Source organism: Aethalodelphis obliquidens, unplaced genomic scaffold, assembly GCF_003676395.1.
Source record: "Aethalodelphis obliquidens isolate GAN/ISIS:26980383/991018 unplaced genomic scaffold, ASM367639v1 scaffold8, whole genome shotgun sequence".
NCBI lineage: Eukaryota > Metazoa > Chordata > Mammalia > Artiodactyla > Delphinidae > Aethalodelphis > Aethalodelphis obliquidens.
In genome coordinates this window covers 7,383,666-7,401,328 of record NW_020837952.1, presented here as the reverse complement: position 1 = coordinate 7,401,328, position 17,663 = coordinate 7,383,666, and the positions used below count along the sequence as shown (strand labels likewise).

The 17,663-nt window shown below is 41.9% G+C and overlaps 1 protein-coding gene across 19 annotated transcripts in view; it reads left to right on the top strand.

Moving 5' to 3' along the window:
- The first annotated feature begins 3,040 nt into the window (after positions 1–3,040).
- R3HDM2 (R3H domain containing 2) overlaps positions 3,041–17,663 on the top strand; it is a 148,859-nt gene continuing 134,236 nt past the window's right edge. For 17 of the 19 annotated variants that reach the window (XM_027106757.1, XM_027106761.1, XM_027106754.1 and 14 more), the window contains exon 1: positions 3,041–3,137. The gene's annotated coding sequence lies outside the window, so the exon portion shown is untranslated. The remainder of the gene's footprint in view (positions 3,138–17,663) is intronic. The other 2 variants (XM_027106740.1, XM_027106742.1) reach the window with 2 other exon arrangements.

Genomic DNA, 17,663 nt, shown 5'->3' with positions numbered 1-17,663 from the left:
GCCCTCGGCAGTGAAAGCGCAGAGTCGTAACCACCGGACCACCAGGGAATTCTCCATTTTTCCTTTCTAAAAGTTGAAATTTTCTGAATTCTGAAACATGTCTGGCCCTATGGATTTTTAATGTGTAATTATAGATCTGTAATGATTATCTGAGAGTTTTGAGATTTAAATAATTTTGTAAAGCGCTTTACGGTGGCTGGAACAGAGTTAAGTGGCTTAATAAAAGTATATTATTATTCTTGTTACATAGGTTTGTTTGCGGGCCAGAGTACCCTCACCTCTAGATGTGCTGAAGAAATTCTGCCAATATTTGCCCTTCTGGACTCTCCTTTCTTAGAGGCCATGCCCCCAATCACCATCTGTAGTGCAGTTACTTAAGTCATCTCTGCTGCTTACCACTATATTCCTAGCATTGCACATAGGACCTACAATATAATATAGGTGTTTAAAACATATTTATTGAGTGAATAAGTTCTAGAATACAGGCTTACAGGCTGGTTATAAGAAGTTACACTCAAGTCACCTTGATTGTATTTTTGTGTGTCACAGTTTCTTAGCTCTCTTCAACAAGGGCTGATCTTTTTTCTTTTTTTCTGCCGAGTGGCATGTGGGATCTTAGTTCCCCAATGAGGGATCGAACCAGAGCCCCCTGCATTGGAAGCACAGAGTCTTAACCACTGGACCGCCAGGGAAGCCCGTCTTTTTTTTTAAGCACTGTGATAGAAGTAGATTTATTATTCAGTTTCTAGTATAAATTTATTTATTTATAACATAAGGGTTTTATTGAGATATAATTCACAGAACATAAAATTCACCCTTTAGAGTATATAATCGGTGGTTTTTAGTACATTCACAGAGTTGTGCAACCATCACCACTAAGAATATTTTCATGATCCCCAAAAGAAACCCTGTACCTATTAGTAGTCACTCTCTAATAGTTTCCCAGCCTACAGGGACTGATCTTATATCTAACATTTTAATATTCCTAATTTCATTCATGGATATAACCTTATCTTGAGGTTGGGGGAGGTAGTTATACTGCTATTTGTTTCATGTCTTAACTACAGTACGTAGTTCCCAGACCCCCTCACATCTGAAGCCTTCAGTTGCTCCCCTTCTCCCTGGCAAATAGTTGGGGAATAAGAGGTTAGCAAAAGCGGGGGAAACAGAGGAGGGCTTCTCTTAGGGCTGGATGCCTCATGTTTCTGCCTTAGCTGTTCTTCAGTTACTGCATTTGTCCCTAAAAGACCCAACTGTTTCACTCTGCATTATGACACACAGGTCCTTTGAAACCTGCCCTTTCCAGTTACATTTCTAATAATGCAGTGATTGAGAGCAGGCTTCGAAGATAAATTGTCTCAGTTCAAAATCTGGGACTTTGGTGCCTCAGGGTTCCTTATCTTACAAAATGAGCATAACAGTAATACCTATTGTTTTGAGGATTAAACAGAAATAATAGATGTAGAATGCTACATATTCTATATACATACATACATAACACAAATATTAGCCATTATTTCCTCCTGGCTGTCATTGTCTCCTGCCTCCAACTTGAAAACCTAGAACTTGCTGATTCTTGAAGGAAAGGAGAAGTTCTTACCTCTATGACCTTTCTGGAATCTTCGTTCTTGCCTTTCTGATGAACTCCTACTTATATTCTTCAAGGTTAACTGAAATTTCACCTTTAGCTTCTCTGTAGCCTACTCAATCTCTCTTACATCTAGGAACTAATTGCTCCTTCTTGTGTTTCCATAGCACATTGAACACCTCTCTATTATAGCACTTACATTATACTGTAATTTTTTTGTTTCCTACTGCAGTTCCTGTCACATAGTAAATATATAATGCTTAAATAGTTAATACAATGTATTAATATATTGTATTAATATTTAATACAATGCTTCTTTGAGGGAGTTGGTCAAGAAACGATGCAAATACATGTAATTAGTAGTTAGATTGATTCTGCCTAGAAAGGTCAGTGTGGGGAGGTTGCAAATTTTTCTTTTTTTTTTTTAACATCTTTATTGGAGTTTAATTGCTTTACAATGGTGTGTGAGTTTCTGCTTTGTAACAAAGTGAATCAGCTATACATATACATATATCCCCATATCTCCTCCCTCTTGTGACTCCCTCCCACCCTCCCTATCCCACCCCTCTAGGTGGTAACAAAGCACAGAGGTGATCTCCTTGTGCTATGCTGCTGCTTCCCACTAGCTATCTATTTTACATTTGTTAGTGTGTATATGTCCTTGCCACTCTCTCACTTCGTCAGGGAGGTTGCAAATTTAAGATAACTTTTTAAAAAAGAACTGTAGGTTAGAGGGTGGTGGCGGGAAGAAGTGATTTCAAATAGGATGTACTTAAACCTACTTTATTTAGAGTTAAATTTTTACATCTGGAAAAAATGGACATATACCTACCACATGATCTTTATCCATTTATACCACAAATATTTACTGCATATATGTATGCTGTTTCGGGAGCAGGAGTTACTGTCCTAAGTGAAAGGCTACTTTGAAAGTGCTCTGTAAACTTAAATTACAGTTATTAGTATTATGTTTAAATCAAGGGTGAATCTGACAGGCTTGATGGGCTTCAGGTGACCTGAGGGTCGCAGCGGATCTGTATTGGCGGCTGAAGACCCAGGTAACGCGGGGGCGACAGAGAAAGCGCGTGTGTTGGACAGGACAGCCTGTGCGTGCGGGCTGGGGAAGTGCGTGAGTAGGCAAGGGGTGTCTGCAGGCGTGGAGACAGGCACAGGAAGCAGGGACGCTCCGGGCGCAAGACGCGGTGACGATTACGCCGGACGTGGTGACGTAGCGCGCAGGCCGCAGCGGGGGGCGGACTCTGGGCCTTTCTTCCCCTTCTGATTTTCCCCCTCCCCCCTTTTCTCCCTTTCCGGGTTTGGTTCCCCCCTTTTCTCCCCCTCTCCCCCCTCCTTCCCAAGCCCCTTTCCCCTCCCCCGCCCCAGTCCCCCCTACTCCCCCGCCCTGGGCCCCGGGGAAACCCCGGCCGAGAAGAGTCCGCCCCCAGAAGCGCGCCGCCGCCGGCCGTCGGGGCCGAGCCGCAGCCGAGCGGCCGTGAGCCCGGGCGGCGGGCGGAAACGCGGGCGCCCTCCCGGCTACGGCACGCGTGAGGTGAGGCCACTTCCCGGCCAAGGGGGCGGGCAGCGCGGGCGGCCTGTGGGGAGGGGGCGTGGCGGCCGGGCGGGCGGAGGCCCCCGGTCTGGGTCCCCGCGCTGGCACTTCACGGACCCGCAGGCTGTGGGTCAGGGCCCGAGCTTCCCGTGAAGGACGGCCCCGAGGCCAGAGACGCCCCAAGTGTGTTCGGGGAGCTCAGGCGAGAAGCGAGGGGCGCGGGGCGGAGGGTGTGGGGCTGGCGCCACCTGTGGCCTGTGCGGTGGGACCTAAAAACTGTTGCGCCCTTGTGGTGCTCGGGGGTGACTAGCTCCATGTGTTTCTTGGGTCTCCGTTTTCCTTTGAGCCTTGGAAAAATGGGAGGGAAAGGTGTTGGAGTGTTTCAGATTATGCTGGTGTCCGAGTTCATTACAGGGACAGAGATTTGAGTTGGAACGTACAGGGAGATGGTTCTGGAGCTTAAAAGTTGGGCCTACGCTAAGCTCGTAACTAACTCTTGAGGCTAGTTACTCTGAAAACTCTTCTCGATTTCCGTTACCTGTGGAACCCAAAATTTCAACGTTTGTGACCATTAACCTAGTAAGTCTTCAGACTATTTATTCACTCAAAGTGAATTGTTCTTGGATAATGATGAGAAATGATCGAATAACAGTTCCAGAGGTTCATTAAATCAAAGAGAGGTGTGGGAAAATTTAAATTCAGCTCTCAGTTGGATGAATGTCCTTTTATATATATTTTTTCAAATAGACTTAACCAAAATTGAGAAGCCTGAGCCCTGTGTTGGTAGGCAGCATGGAGACGGGAGGAGGGAGGTGACAGGTTCCACTTCAGGAATGTCACACATTCCTTGCCTTTTTATTGTATTTTTGGATAGTCAAATTGGCACTTGGATCAGTTGTTTGTGGCTCCTCTTTCTTCCTAATGCTTTTTTTTTCACCTCTCTTTTTATTTCTCCTATTTTTCCCCCCTTTTTGGAGTCTGGGACATCAAAACTAAAACGGCTTAAATAGTGGTGGAAAGTGGTAGTAGTTAGTCCATTCAGTTCACTTTTAGTTGTATTTTTCCTCCCTGTTGCAGTTCTCCACAAAGTTGAGAGAACAGAGAATCTTTATTGAAGGTCTGATAACTGTCAGCGAAAATTGTATTTCAGAGTTTAAGTTCCAGTTTCGCGTCCACTCTAGGATCTACACTGTAGATCTTCAATTTAAAACAAAAATTTTAAAACTTGCACATATAAGAATAGGGTGCCTGATATTTTTTAATTGAAAGAAGTCTGAAGAGGAGTTGGTTACCTTCCTCTATCAGAATAAAAATCAGAGACTTTACAGTCGTCTTTAAAGTCCAAGATATGTAGCAACCTCCCCCCCCACCACCACCACGCTGCAAACATGTTCACTGGTCTCCTCTCTGTCCCTTGAGTACATCAGGTACACTTCTGCCTCAGCAGCTGGCACTTGGATCTTCATGGATCACCTTTTCCGTGTAAAGCTGCATAGCCTTCTACCCTCACCTTCAGGGCTTTACTCAAATGTCACTCTAACAGTGACATTTCCTGGGCTATCTAAATTCCAAAGCCATTCCTCCACATATACTTATATAAATTCCTATCCCATTTTGCTGTATTTTCCTCCTTACCCCTTATCAACCTATAACATACTGTACATATTTAGTCTCCCGCATTAGAGTGTAAGTTTCATGAGGTTTAGATGGTCTTGTTTTGTTAGTTGCTGTATCCTCAGCCCTTAGTATAGCCCTTGATATGCAGTAGGTGCTCAACAAATTTATTGATTGAATAGGTAAAGAAGAGGTTTTTTTTTTAAAGATTTACTTATTTTATTTTTATTTTTGTCTGTGTCGAGTCCTAGTTGCGGCACGGGGTGGGGAATCTTTGTTGAGGTATGCGGGCTCTTGGTTGTGGTGTGTGGGCTTCTCTCTAGTTGTGGCGTGCGGGCTCCAGGGTGCGTGGGCTCTGTAGTTGTGGCGCACAGCTTCCAGAGCGCGTGGGCTCTAGTTGAGGCGTGCGAACTTGGTAGCTGTGGCACACAGGGTTAGTTGCCCCGTGGCATGTGAGATCTTAGTTCCCTGACCAGGGATACAAACCTGCGTCCCCTGTGTTGTAAGGCAGATTCTTTACCACTGAACCACCAGGGAAGTCCCCAAGAAGAGGAGTTTTATTCTTGAATTCTCTCATTGCCATAAATGAGAGACATGTATTTCCACTAGGATTTTGTAAGGCACTTACTGGAAGAACTTGAGATTTTTTTTTTGTCAGTTCTTGCCACGTTTCTGTTTTGACAGAAGTCTTGTGCTTTCAGGTCATTGAGTGAAAGCACTTTGAAGGCAGAGAGGATGGAGTGTGGTGTTGGTGGTCTCCGCGGAAGATTATCTCAGATTTCATGTGGCTAGAATTTTTACTGTTGCAGGCTCTTGCCTTGAGGTTTGTTCACATCCCTGATGAGACAAACATCACCATCCTTACCTCTTTGGCCCCAGAGAACTGAGTAGGCTGGTTCCACTTTGAAGTTTTTAGTACCCTGAAGATGTTAATATTTATGGTCTGGGCTGTATGGGTTAGATTTTTTTCCCCCATTCATGTGGAGACAGTTGAGCTTGAAAACTTGTAAGAATAGCTTTCTTTAACAATGGTGGAATGTTTGGTTTGGGGGAACATCTTATCCTTTTTTCTACAAATCCATTTGTGGGGTCGTTTTTAGCAACTAAATTATATTAAGTCTGAGGGTAAAAGGAGCAGGCCCCCTGAGTTGTGTGGTTTATCCCTCATTTATTTTTTCCTTTCTCATTTCTTGATTGGTATATTTGTTACCTTCATTGATCTTCTGGCTAGAGTGGCCAGGATGAGATTTCTCTTTGGGGCAGTCCCGGCAACTGTTCCAGCTTAGGAAGGCAAAGCGGGCGAGGTAGTGCTTTTAACACTTTGTAGGAATGCTGGTTGCAAAGCTAGGTTTTTGTTTAAACTTTTGCCAGGACATTGAAAGCTTCCAGGCCCATGAGAGAATGGTTTGAGTGGGAAGTGGGAGTGGGAGAATTGGGGAACTTGTATCTATTGGACTGGATCTGATTCTGTTATTATTATTGTAAAAAGGTATATTCTCGTTTTGTGAATAATTCTGACATAATTTTGGCACATTAATAAGGCTTCTACCTCATTTCTCTTGTCTCTTTTAAAATCCTTTCACGAAGTTTCTAGGAAGTCTTTCTCAGGACCCAGAGACATTCAAACATCTCTATGCCATTTTCTCACCTCTTAGAGATAAATACTGTACTGAGTACTGACAATGTTTCAGTACAGGTAATGGTTTCTGAATGATGCATTGCTTATTCCTCTCTTCATGAACTCAAGGAAAGCTTTCAGGAAAAAGCAGATTTTGAGGAAGGGATAAAAAGTGTTGCATTTTTGTTACATGGTCCCAGGAAGTACAGAGGAGAGAATTTTGTGAAATTGTGTGTGTGTAGTTGTCTGTGTGTGTGTGTTTTGTTTTGTTTTGTTTTGTTTCCCTGTGCCTACTTGTAAGATGGGATAAAGGACTCTGAGTGTCCCTCTGTGGAATGTGCTGCCAACTTACAAGTAGGAAAAATAAGTGGACTCATGGCTTGAATATGTGTGCATGAATACAGTTGGTGGGTCTAATTTTAGAGATATTCTTCATACACAGTGGCTTTAGTATTTTCCTCCAGCTGTATCCTTTTCACTGTCTGTAGAAAATATGCCACTTAATTGTCTTTTAGTGGTTACCTTTCGTTCTTACCATGATTGTCACTTTAGCAGTGTAGCACTTGTTCCATCTCTCCAATAAAGTTACTCTGTCCATTCCTTCTTAAGTTTGAGTTTATTTCTGAAAACAGATATAGATAGGAAAGATTTCTTAACCTTGATCTGTTTTAACTCCTCTTTGAGTTCCCTTAGATTTCCTTAGTGTGTATCTATTTTCTCTAACACTTAAAAAAAATTGGTGTTGAAAGCCCTAATTACAATAATCTGCAGTGGTTTCATCATTTTTACTTAGGCGGTATGAAAGGAAAGATTCTGGGATGTTTCCTAAATCCAGGTGTTCTTTTTGCTTTTCTTCTTCTTTTTTTTTTTTTTTCTTTTTGTGGTATGCGGGCCTCTCTCTGTTGTGGCCTCTCCCGTTGCGGAGCACAGGCTCCGGACGCGCAGGCTCAGCGGCCATGGCTCACGGGCCCAGCCGCTCTGCGGCATGTGGGATCTTCCCGGACCGGGGCACAAACTCCATGTCCCCTGCATCGGCAGGCGGACTCTCAACCACTGCGCCACCAGGGAAGCCCCTTTTTTTTTTTTTAATATTTATTTATTTGGCTGCACTGGGTCTCAGTTGCGGCATGTGGGAACTTTGTTGCGGCATGCGGGATCCCTTAGTTGTGGCATGTGGGCTCTTAGTTGCGGCATGTGGACTCTTAATTGTGGCATGCATGTGGGAGCTAGTTCCCTGACTAGGGATACAACCCAGCCCCCTTGCATTGGGGGCCTGGAGTCTTAACCACTGGACCACCAGGGAAGTCCACTCGTTTTGCTTTTCTGCAAGATCTCTTATGAGTTGTTCAGTCCAGTTGTTTGAACCTATACTGGGAAAGCTGTTTTATAGTTTTGACAGTAAGTTTCCCAGAGTACTTAACTGTGCTTTTAAAAAAAAAACTGATCAAATTGGGAACCCCAGCCTCGAGATGAGAGAGAATAAGGAGAAAAGGTAAAAAAGCCTCAGGCAGTCATGTCTCCCAATAGTCAAAACACTTTCGGTATTTTTAAGGGACTCATTTTATTCTATTCCTCCTTAGTTTGTATACCACAAGAAAATAAAAAATCTTTTCAGTTCCTTTAACTGCTTGCTTGCTTTTCTAAATTGTCAAAGACTTTGATTTTTCCTGGGAGGTACTTTTCAGGCCTTTCCCGGTATTTTCTTGAGGGAAAAAATGAAACTACTGGTTAAATGCTCTTGTAAGGTCTCTTCCCTGACTTAGCCCAATGCTCTAAAGGCGTTAATAGATTGTTTTGCAGCTTGTTTTTGTTTTTCATTGAAGACCTCAAAATCTTTTGCAGGCAAATAAAAACTATAGGTTTGCACCCACACAATTACTCAGGTCCCAAAAGATCTCAGCTTAAGTCCTTATCCTGTAGAGCTAGAAGTGTAAAGATAAGTGAGGTAATCAGCAGGGTTTAAAATAACTCAGTTTCTTTCTCTTTTTAAAAAAATTAATTTTTATTGAAGTATAGTTGATTTACAGTGTTGTGTTAGTTTCTGCTGTACAGCAGAGTGAATTAGTTATACATATACATACATCCACTCTTGTTTAGATTCTTTTCCCATATAGGTCATTACAGAGTATTAGGTAGAGTTCCCTGTGCTATATAGTAGGTTCTTATGAGTTATCTATTTTATGTAAGTGTGTGTATGTCAATCCCAGCCTCCCAATTTATCCCTACCCCCTCTTTCCCACTTGGTAACCATAAGTTTGTTTTCTACATCTGTGACTCTATTTCTGTTTTGTAAATAAGTTCATTGGACCCTTTTTTTAGATTCCACATATAAACATATGATATTTGTCTTTCTGTGTCTGACTTACTTCACTCAATATGACAATCTCTGGGTCCATCCATGTTGCTGCAAATGGCATTATTTTGTTCTTTTTTATGGCTGAGTAATATTCCATTGTATATGTGTACCACATCTTCTTTATCCATTCCTCTGATGATGGACATTTAGATTGCTTCCATGTCTTGGCTATTGTTAATAGTGCTGCAGTGAACATTGGGGTGCATGTATCTTTTTGACTTATGGTTTTCTCCAGGTATATGCCCAGGAGTGGGATTGCTGGGTTTATTTTAGTTTTTTAAGGAACCTCCATACTGTTTTCCGTAGTGGCTGTACCAATTTACATTCCCACCAACAGTGTAGGAGGGTTCCCTTTTTTCCGCACCCTCTCCAGCATTTATTGTTTGTAGATTTTTTCATGATGGCCATTCTGACAGGTATGAGGTGATACTTCATTGTAGTTTTTTTTGTGTGTGTGTGTTTTTTTTTTTTGCGGTACGCGGGCCTCTCACTGCTGGGGCCCCTCCCGTTGCGGAGCACAGGCTCCGGACGCGCAGGCTCAGCGGCCATGGCTCACGGGCCCAGCTGCTCCGCGGCATGTGGGATCTTCCCGGACCGGGGCACGAACCCGCGTCCCCTGCATCGGCAGGCGGATTCTCAACCACTGCGCCACCAGGGAAGCCCTTCATTGTAGTTTTGATTTGCATTTCTCTAATAATTAGATGACGTTGAGCATCTTTTCATGTGCTTTTTAGCCATCTGTATGTCTTCTTTGGAGAAATGTGTTTAGATCTTATGCCCATTTTTTAAAAATTAATTAATTATTTATTTATTTTTGGCTGTTTTGGGTCTTTGTTGCTGCGTGTGGGCTTTCTTTAGTTGCGGTGGGCAGAGGCTACTCTTCGTTGTGGTGTGCGGGCTTCTCATTGCAGTGCCTTCTCTTGTTGTGGAGCACGGGCTCTAGGCGAGTGCGCTCAGTAGTTGTGGCTCGCGGGCTCTAGAGCACAGGCTCAGTAGTTGTGGCTCAAGGGCTTAGTTGCTCTGTGGCATGTGGGAATCTTCCCAGACCAGGGCTCGAACCCGTGTCCCCCGCATTGGCAGGTGGATTCTTAACCTCTGTGCCACCAGGGAAGTCCCTCTTCTGCCTATTTTTTGATTGGGTTGTTTGTTTTTTTGATATTGAGCTGCATGGGCTGTTTACATATTTTGGAGATTAATCCCTTGTTGGTTGCCTCATTTGCAAATATTTTCTCCCATTCTGAGGGTTGTCTGTTTTGTTTATGATTTCCTTTTCTGTGCAAAACCTTCTAAGTTTAATAAAATAACTTAGCTTATTTCTAATTGATATTTATTGGTTGTGAGTCTGTAGTGGGAAAAGAAAGAGAAAAAGCTGGTTTGCAGACTAGTCAAGTGCTGTCTTGATCTTTTGGAGGTAATTTTGCTCCCACTGTTAGTCTTCCATACAATTCTTGTCTAGTGTACAGAATAGAGATAGACTTTTAACATTATTAGCTAGTTTCCTTTGCCACTTGATTCATTATCTTCCTTGTATGGATGTTTTTGGTATATTCCATGTTGATAACAACATTTGTGCTTCAGTGTTTATTATTAATAATGATCAAAACCGTATTTCATATCTGCAAAGCACTTTTCTCTTTCCTAAAAGCTGATCGGACCTTAAAGTGGTCAACATTCATATTAAAAGACTAGATTTTCCAGGTATGCAGTTCATATTTTTGTGGGGGCTGTGTTTTTGTTGGATGTGCCAGTTGTAAGAATTTGTGCGTGGTTTTGGCACGTGAGCAGCATTATGGGGAATGCTTCCTTGGAGAAGGGTGGTTCAGACTTGTGTAAGCTTTATAACAGAACTAGGAGGAAAGTGATCAAGGCATTGACAATCCAAACTTAATAAGGGATACATTTGAAATACATTTTTCCTCCCTATACTCACAAATTATATATATATATATATATATATATATATATATATTTTTTTTTTTGTGTGTGTGTGTGTGGTACGCGGGCCTTTCACTGTTGTGGCCTCTCCCGTTGCGGAGCACAGGCTCCGGACGCACAGGCTCAGCGGCCATGGCTCATGGGCCTAGCCGCTCCGCGGCACGTGAGATCTTCCCGGACCGGGGCACGAACCCGTGTCCCCTGCATCGGCAGGCGGACTCTCAACTACTGTGCCACCAGGGAAGCCCTCTTTTTTTTTTTTTAATTTATTTTATTTATTTATTTATTTATTTTTGGCTGCGTTGGGTCTTCATTGCTGTGCGTGGGCTTTCTCTGGTTGTGGCGAGCGGGGCCTACTCTTCGTTGCGGTGCGTGGGCTTCTCACTGTGGTGTCTTCTCTTGTGGAGCACGGGTTCTAGGTACACGGGCTTCAGTTGTGGCACGTGAACTCAGTAGTTGTGGCTCGCGGGCTCTAGAGCGCAGGCTCAGTAGTTGTGGCACACAGGTTTTGTTGCTCTATGGCATGTGGGATCTTCCCAGACCAGGGCTTGAACCTGTGTCCCCTGCATTGGCAGGCAGATTCTTAACCACTGTGCCACCAGGGAAGCCCATATATATTTTTAAAATCTGGCTGCTTTATCTCACCTGCCTTACAGTTTGCTGTTTTCCCTTTGCTTTCAGGGTTAGACTTTAGCTACAGATAAATTACTTGTTCTTTCACCTTCCCTGTTGTCACACCTTGCTGCCCTGGGGTATACCATTGTTTCAACTGGATGCCTCTCCTCTGGAAAACCACAGAAACCTTCCTTTGTTTAGGTGTAATGTTCTGGAACCCTTCAGAGCATCCCCCAAACTCTCATTTTGTCTGCCTCTTTTGGACCAGTTCCACAAAGCTGGGTTCCTCTTTGTCTTTACCATGTTTCCCTCTGTACATTCCATTCTAAGTTTTCTGCTCACACTGAAGTTAAATTTGCTAGGATCTTGATCTCTCCAGTGCCAAAAGAGCTCTAGAGCATGTGATTTTTGTCTTATTCCTCTATTAGCTGTAAGGAAAAGAGAAGGAAAGAAAAATAATTAGATATTTTGAGGCATATGTTCTAGAGGTCTGTGTCTAGATAGTGATTTTCTCAGTTTTTTTTTTTTTTTTTGGGTGCACCACGCGGGATCTTAGTTCCCCGACAAGGGATTGAACCCGTGCACCCTGCAGTGGAAGCACAGAGCCCTAACTATTGGACCACCAGGGAATTCCCTTTGCCAGTTGTTTTGCCCCTCCTAGCTAACACTGTACCCAAGAGAGATCATTGTTAGAGTCTTGATTTGGGGCAGAGCTATACTAAGGCCAACAACTGAAATCCTGAACTAAGTTGTGCCTGTACTACCAAAGTTTTACCTTTATCATGGTATCTTCAGCCTTAAATTAGTTATCCCCCTTTCCAGTTCTCCTTATTTTCCCTTCAGAGTTATTTGGTTTAAAATTTATTCTTTGTGTTTTACTCTCTATCCTAGCAGTATTTTTTTTTAATTAAAAAAATTTTTTTTAATTTATGGCTGCCTTGGGTCTTCCTTTCTGCACGTGGGCTTTCTCTAGTTGCGGCGAGCGGGGACCACTCTTTGTTGTGGTGCACTGGCTTCTCTTGTTGCAGAGCACGGGCTCTAGGCGCGTGGGCTTCAGTAGTTGTGGCACTCGGGCTCAGTAGTTGTAGCTCACAGCCTTTAGAGCACAGGCTCAGTAGTTGTGGTGCACGGGCTTAGTTGCCCTAGCAGTATTTTTGACAAAAAGAAGAGGAAGACGAAGAGGGTTTGCGCTTGGAGTATTTTCCCTATATGATAGTGCAGAAATAGTTTTTCTTTCTTTTTAACTGAATGAGTATGATGGCTGAAAAATGAAGTGTGATTGACTGGTAAGATAGGACTACTGAAAGGAATCAAACCTGTTTAGTTTCTGTGTAGGTTTTGTGAGGGAGTAAAATCAGAGCCAGTGCTTGAGACTTGAATTTTTAACCCTGTTTGAAGTTCTCTGAGGCTGTGCTGAGTTTACCCTCATGAACTCTGCTGAATCAGTGTCTTTATATGTAAAATAGAGTTGTTGGTCTGTTTCCTTTTAGGGTACAGGAAAATTGACTTTTGGAGGTATCTCAAGGTTAAATACAATAATACCTCCTGATACATTTACTCATTTAAAATGTAAACACTTGAGATTGGAGCTGCACTTAATGAATTCTTAGGCGAGCTTCAATATTTTACTTCACCTATAGTTAGTAGATGATACAGAAGAGAGACAAAAAGGTATCTACAGATATTAATGAGCACACTTTCCATGTAGCTGGGATGTATTTACATCGATTTGGTGGCCACAGTCAGCAACATAGCCTACCTCACAGAAGGACAGTCTATATTAAACATGATCAAATTACTAGTCTCTAAATAATGTTCTCTAGTGCTGTTAGATAACAGAAGAGCATTGAAGTTATATTGGCAGAGATAAAATGGTGCTTTATTTCTGTGTGCTTTATTTTTCTCTTTTTCTTCCTTTTTCTCTTTGGAATTAACATTGTTTTCATAACTGTTTTTCTGCCTATTAGTTTCTTATAGGTTGGGAAATAGCAATTGTCTTTTCAGTTTAGCAGTCTGACTGGATTCAGCTATAGGATCTGTTCAGATCCATAATGTGTTTTAGGCCATGAGTCTCTTCTGTTCTCGCTGTTCTGTCCTGTACTTTATTGTTGACTTGTGCTTTGCTCATTTCCCGCAGTAGGGGACACAAATTTAGCCATACGTACACACGCACACACGCAGTCTGCCACCTGAGGCCCTCTGAAAAGATTATAGATTTTCTATTAAGAATTATAGGCATTCACTTGCCACTGTTTCATCTTACCAACCCAGCTTTTGCTTTGGTGCACTATGAGCCTGTCATATAGTACTAGCTTAGAAATCAGAGAAACTCAGTTTATTATTAGTCTTTGTTAAAATAAACATCACCTATATGTTTTCTTTCCAGGACAGTTCTTTGTTAGAAGGTCTTCTCTTAGTTTCTGGTTCTTCTTTATTTTTACAATACAAAGTGATCTTCAAGGCAGGTAATACCTCAAGAAAATTTATGAAAAGAGCAACTTACTCATTTACTCAAACATTTAATAGGCGCCCGTTTCTTGGTTAGATATTGTGTTATATGCTAAAGATACCAAGGTAGATGCGACATTGTCCCTATTGTCAAGGAGCTCATGTTTTATTTTTATACATTACAAAAGAGTAAATAAATTACAAGGTCATGAGTGTTACAAGCTGGTAATAAAATGTAATATGAAAGCAGGAGGAAGAGTGCTTAATTCTAAATGACAGTTTCAACTTTTCAGAGAAGGTAAAGTTTGAATTGAGTCTCAGTGGATTCATTAATTCAACTAGCATATGAATAGTTACGAAGTATTAGGTGCTGGGGGTGTAAAAAAACAAGACATAGTCCTTACCTTCAAAGAACTTAGACTGAGAAGTCAGTCAGGATACTGCAGGCTGATGAACTCTGAGCTAGAGGAATGCACAAAGTGCTTTGGAAGTACAGTGGAGATCTGGAAAGACTTTCTGTCAGGGGATTATGAATCTTGAAGGGCCGACAGGAGTTAACCAGGTAGACAGGTATAAGGAAGAGAGCTCTAGGGGAGGAACTACCTACATAAACGGTGGAGGTGTAGAGCAGAGCAGCATGATGCCTTTGACAAACTTCAAGGACAGGATATGCCTACACATGGGATGTTTATGGGGATTATTTATAGAAAAGGCTAGAAAGGTAGGTAGGGGCTTGATTTTTTTTTTTAATATATTGAATTTTAAAAAATTAATTAATTTATGGCTGTTTTGGGTCTTTGTTGCTGCGCACGGGCTTTCTCTAGTTGTGGCGAGCAGGGGCTACTCTTCGTTGCGGTGGCTTCTCGTTGTGGAACATGGGCTGTAGGCGCACGGGCTTTAGTAGTTGTGACGCGCAGGCTTGATAGTTGCGGTGCACAGACTCTAGGGCGCGCGGGCTTCAGTAGTTGTGGCGCACGCGCTCAGTAGTTGTGGCTCGTGTGCTCTAGAGCTCAGGCTCAGTAGTTGGGGTGCACAGGCTTAGTTGCTCCACAGCATGTGGGATCTTCCTGGACCAGGGATCAAACCCATGTCCCCTGCATTGGAAGCGCAGAGTCTTAACCACTGGACCACCAGAGAAGTCCCAAGAAGTCCCAAGAGTTTTTGAAGATGAGAGACTTGAGCATATTTATATGTTTGGGGAATTAGCAAAAGACATTAGAGAGTGGTGATAATGGAGTGAAGTCCTTGAGCATGAAGAGAAGATGAAATCCAGAGCAGAGGTAGAATTATTATCTCCTTTATTAAGATAGAGGAAAAGGTCAAGAAAGGGGTGGGGACAAATGTTTGGTAACTGAACAAAGGAATTTGAGGGAGCTCCTACCTTGAAGCCCTGATATTCCTTGTGATCTAGGAGACTTATCCTTTTGGGTTAGGGGGCTAGTGTGTTCCAATAAAGAGCATTGGCAAAATAGGGTCATTGAGAAGAGACAGAAATTTGAATAGCTGTTGAGAAAATGGGAGGGACAGTTGCCAAATGGTTTGTTTGGCTAGGCAGGCAGAGGTAGGGTGGGGTGGTATAGGGTGGGAATGCATTTCAAGCAGATAGGCTAGCCTGGGCAAAGACTCAGGAGTATTAAAAACTATGGTATGTATGGAGAGGTAGTATTATTTTGAATGCTGGAGACAATGTATATAGAGCCTAATTTTGAGGTAGGCTTTAAGAGGTATATTAAGGACTTTGGAATATTTCTGGAATATTTTGAGGCAAAAAGGAACCTCTGAAGATTTTCATCAGAGAAATGGAATGATTGTTTTATAAAGGTAACTCTGGTAGCACTTTGGAAAAATACAGGGGATTTAGAGTGGAGGGAGAGACACTTGTTAGGGGGCTGTTGTAGTAGTGCAGGAGATGCTGAAATCAGGATAGAGATGGGTAAGAAACAACCCCCTTAATATCTTGAAACAACGGTTTATTTCTCACTCACACTACGTGTTCATCAAGGATAGGTTAGAGATTTTATTTATTCAGGGATAAAGGCTGATAGGCCAACAGAGCAGTCATCATGGGAACATAGCCAGTTGCTCTGCTGGAGGCCTAAAAGAACTCTGGAGGTCTTGTTCCATTAACTAAATTCTCTGCCTATCAGTGATGGGAGTGGAGAAGAGAGGACAGGAGCTGAGAAGATCAAGTGGATCCAGGAGATGGTGCCAGAGTTTGGAAATCGGCTAAATATGAGAGGAGAGGGAAGTAATTGTGAATAGGTGATTCTCAGTTTCTGTTTTGGGTGACTGGGTGGTGTTGCTAACAGAGATAAGAAAGGGGGCAGGTTTTAGGAGCACTTAAAGTAAATATTAACCGACCTAAAGGGAGAAATAGACAGCAATACAATAATAGGGGACCTTAATTCCCCACTTTCATCAATGGATAAATCATGCAGACAGAAAATCAGTAAGGAAGCATTGGCCTTAAATGACAAGTTAGACCAGATAGACTTAACAGACATGTATAGAACATTCCATCCAAAAGTAACAGAATACACATTCTTCTCAAGTGCACATGGAACATTCTCTAAGATAGAGTATATGTCAGGCACGAAACAAGTCTTAATAAATTTAAGGAGATTGAATCATATCAAGAATCTTTTCTGACCACAGTGGTATGAAACTAGAAATCAATGATAAGAGGAAAACTGGAAAATTCATAAACATGTAGAGCTTAAACATATGCTACTGAATAATCAACGAGTCAAAGAAGAAATAAAAAGAGAAAGTAAAAAATACCCAGAGACGAATGAAAATGGAAATACAATATACTAAATACAAAACCTATGGGATGCAGTGAAAGTACTTCTAAAAGGGAAGTTCATAGTGACAAATGCCTACATTAAGAAATGAGAAAGATTGCAAATAACCTAACTTTACACCTCCAGGAACTAGAAAAAGAAGAACAAGCTACACCTAATGTAAGTAGAAGGAAGGAAATAAATATCAGAGTAGAAATAAATGAAATAGAGAAACAATAGAAAAGAACAGTGAAACTAGGAGCTAGTTTTTATTTTTTAAAAAAAGATAAAATAGGGCTTCCCTGATGGCTGAGAGTCCTGCCGATGCAGGGGACACGGGTTCGTGCCCCTGTCCGGGAAGATCCCACATGCTGTGGAGCGGCTGGGCCCGTGAGCCATGGCCGCTAGGCCTGTGCGTCCGGAGGCTGTGCTCCGCAACGGGAGAGGTCACATCAGTGAGAGGCCTGTGTACCGCAAAAAAAAAAAAATAAAATAAAAAATAAAATAAAAAAAAGATAAAATAGACAAACCTGTAGCTAGACTCACCAAGGAAAAAAGAGGACTCAGAAATGAAAGAGATGTTAACACCTGGTACCTCAAGAGACTACTGTGAACAATTATATGCCAACAAGTTGGACAACCTAGAAGAAATGGATAAATTCCTAGACATATACAACCTACCAGGACTAAGTCATGAGGAAATAGAAAATCTGAGGAATCCCATTAGAAGCATACCTCATTTTACTGAGCTTGGCTTTATTGCGCTTCACAGATGCTGTGATTTTTACAAATTGAAGGTTTGTGGCAACCCTGCATTGATCAAGTCTATCAGCCCTATTTTTCTAACAGCATTTGCTTACTTTGTGTCTCCATGTCATGTTTTGGTAATTCTTGTAATTTTTCAAATTTCTTCATTATTTGTTACAGTGATCTGTGATCAGTGATCTTTCATGTTACTATTATGTTGTTTTGGCATTTTTTAGCAATAAAATATTTTAAAATTAAGGTATGTACATTTTTTTTTAGACATAATGCTATTTTACACTTAATAGACTACAATATAGTCTAAACATAACTTTCATATGCACTGGGAAGCCAGAAAATTTGTGACTTGCTTTATTTCGATATTTGATTTATTACAGTGGTCTGGAACTGAT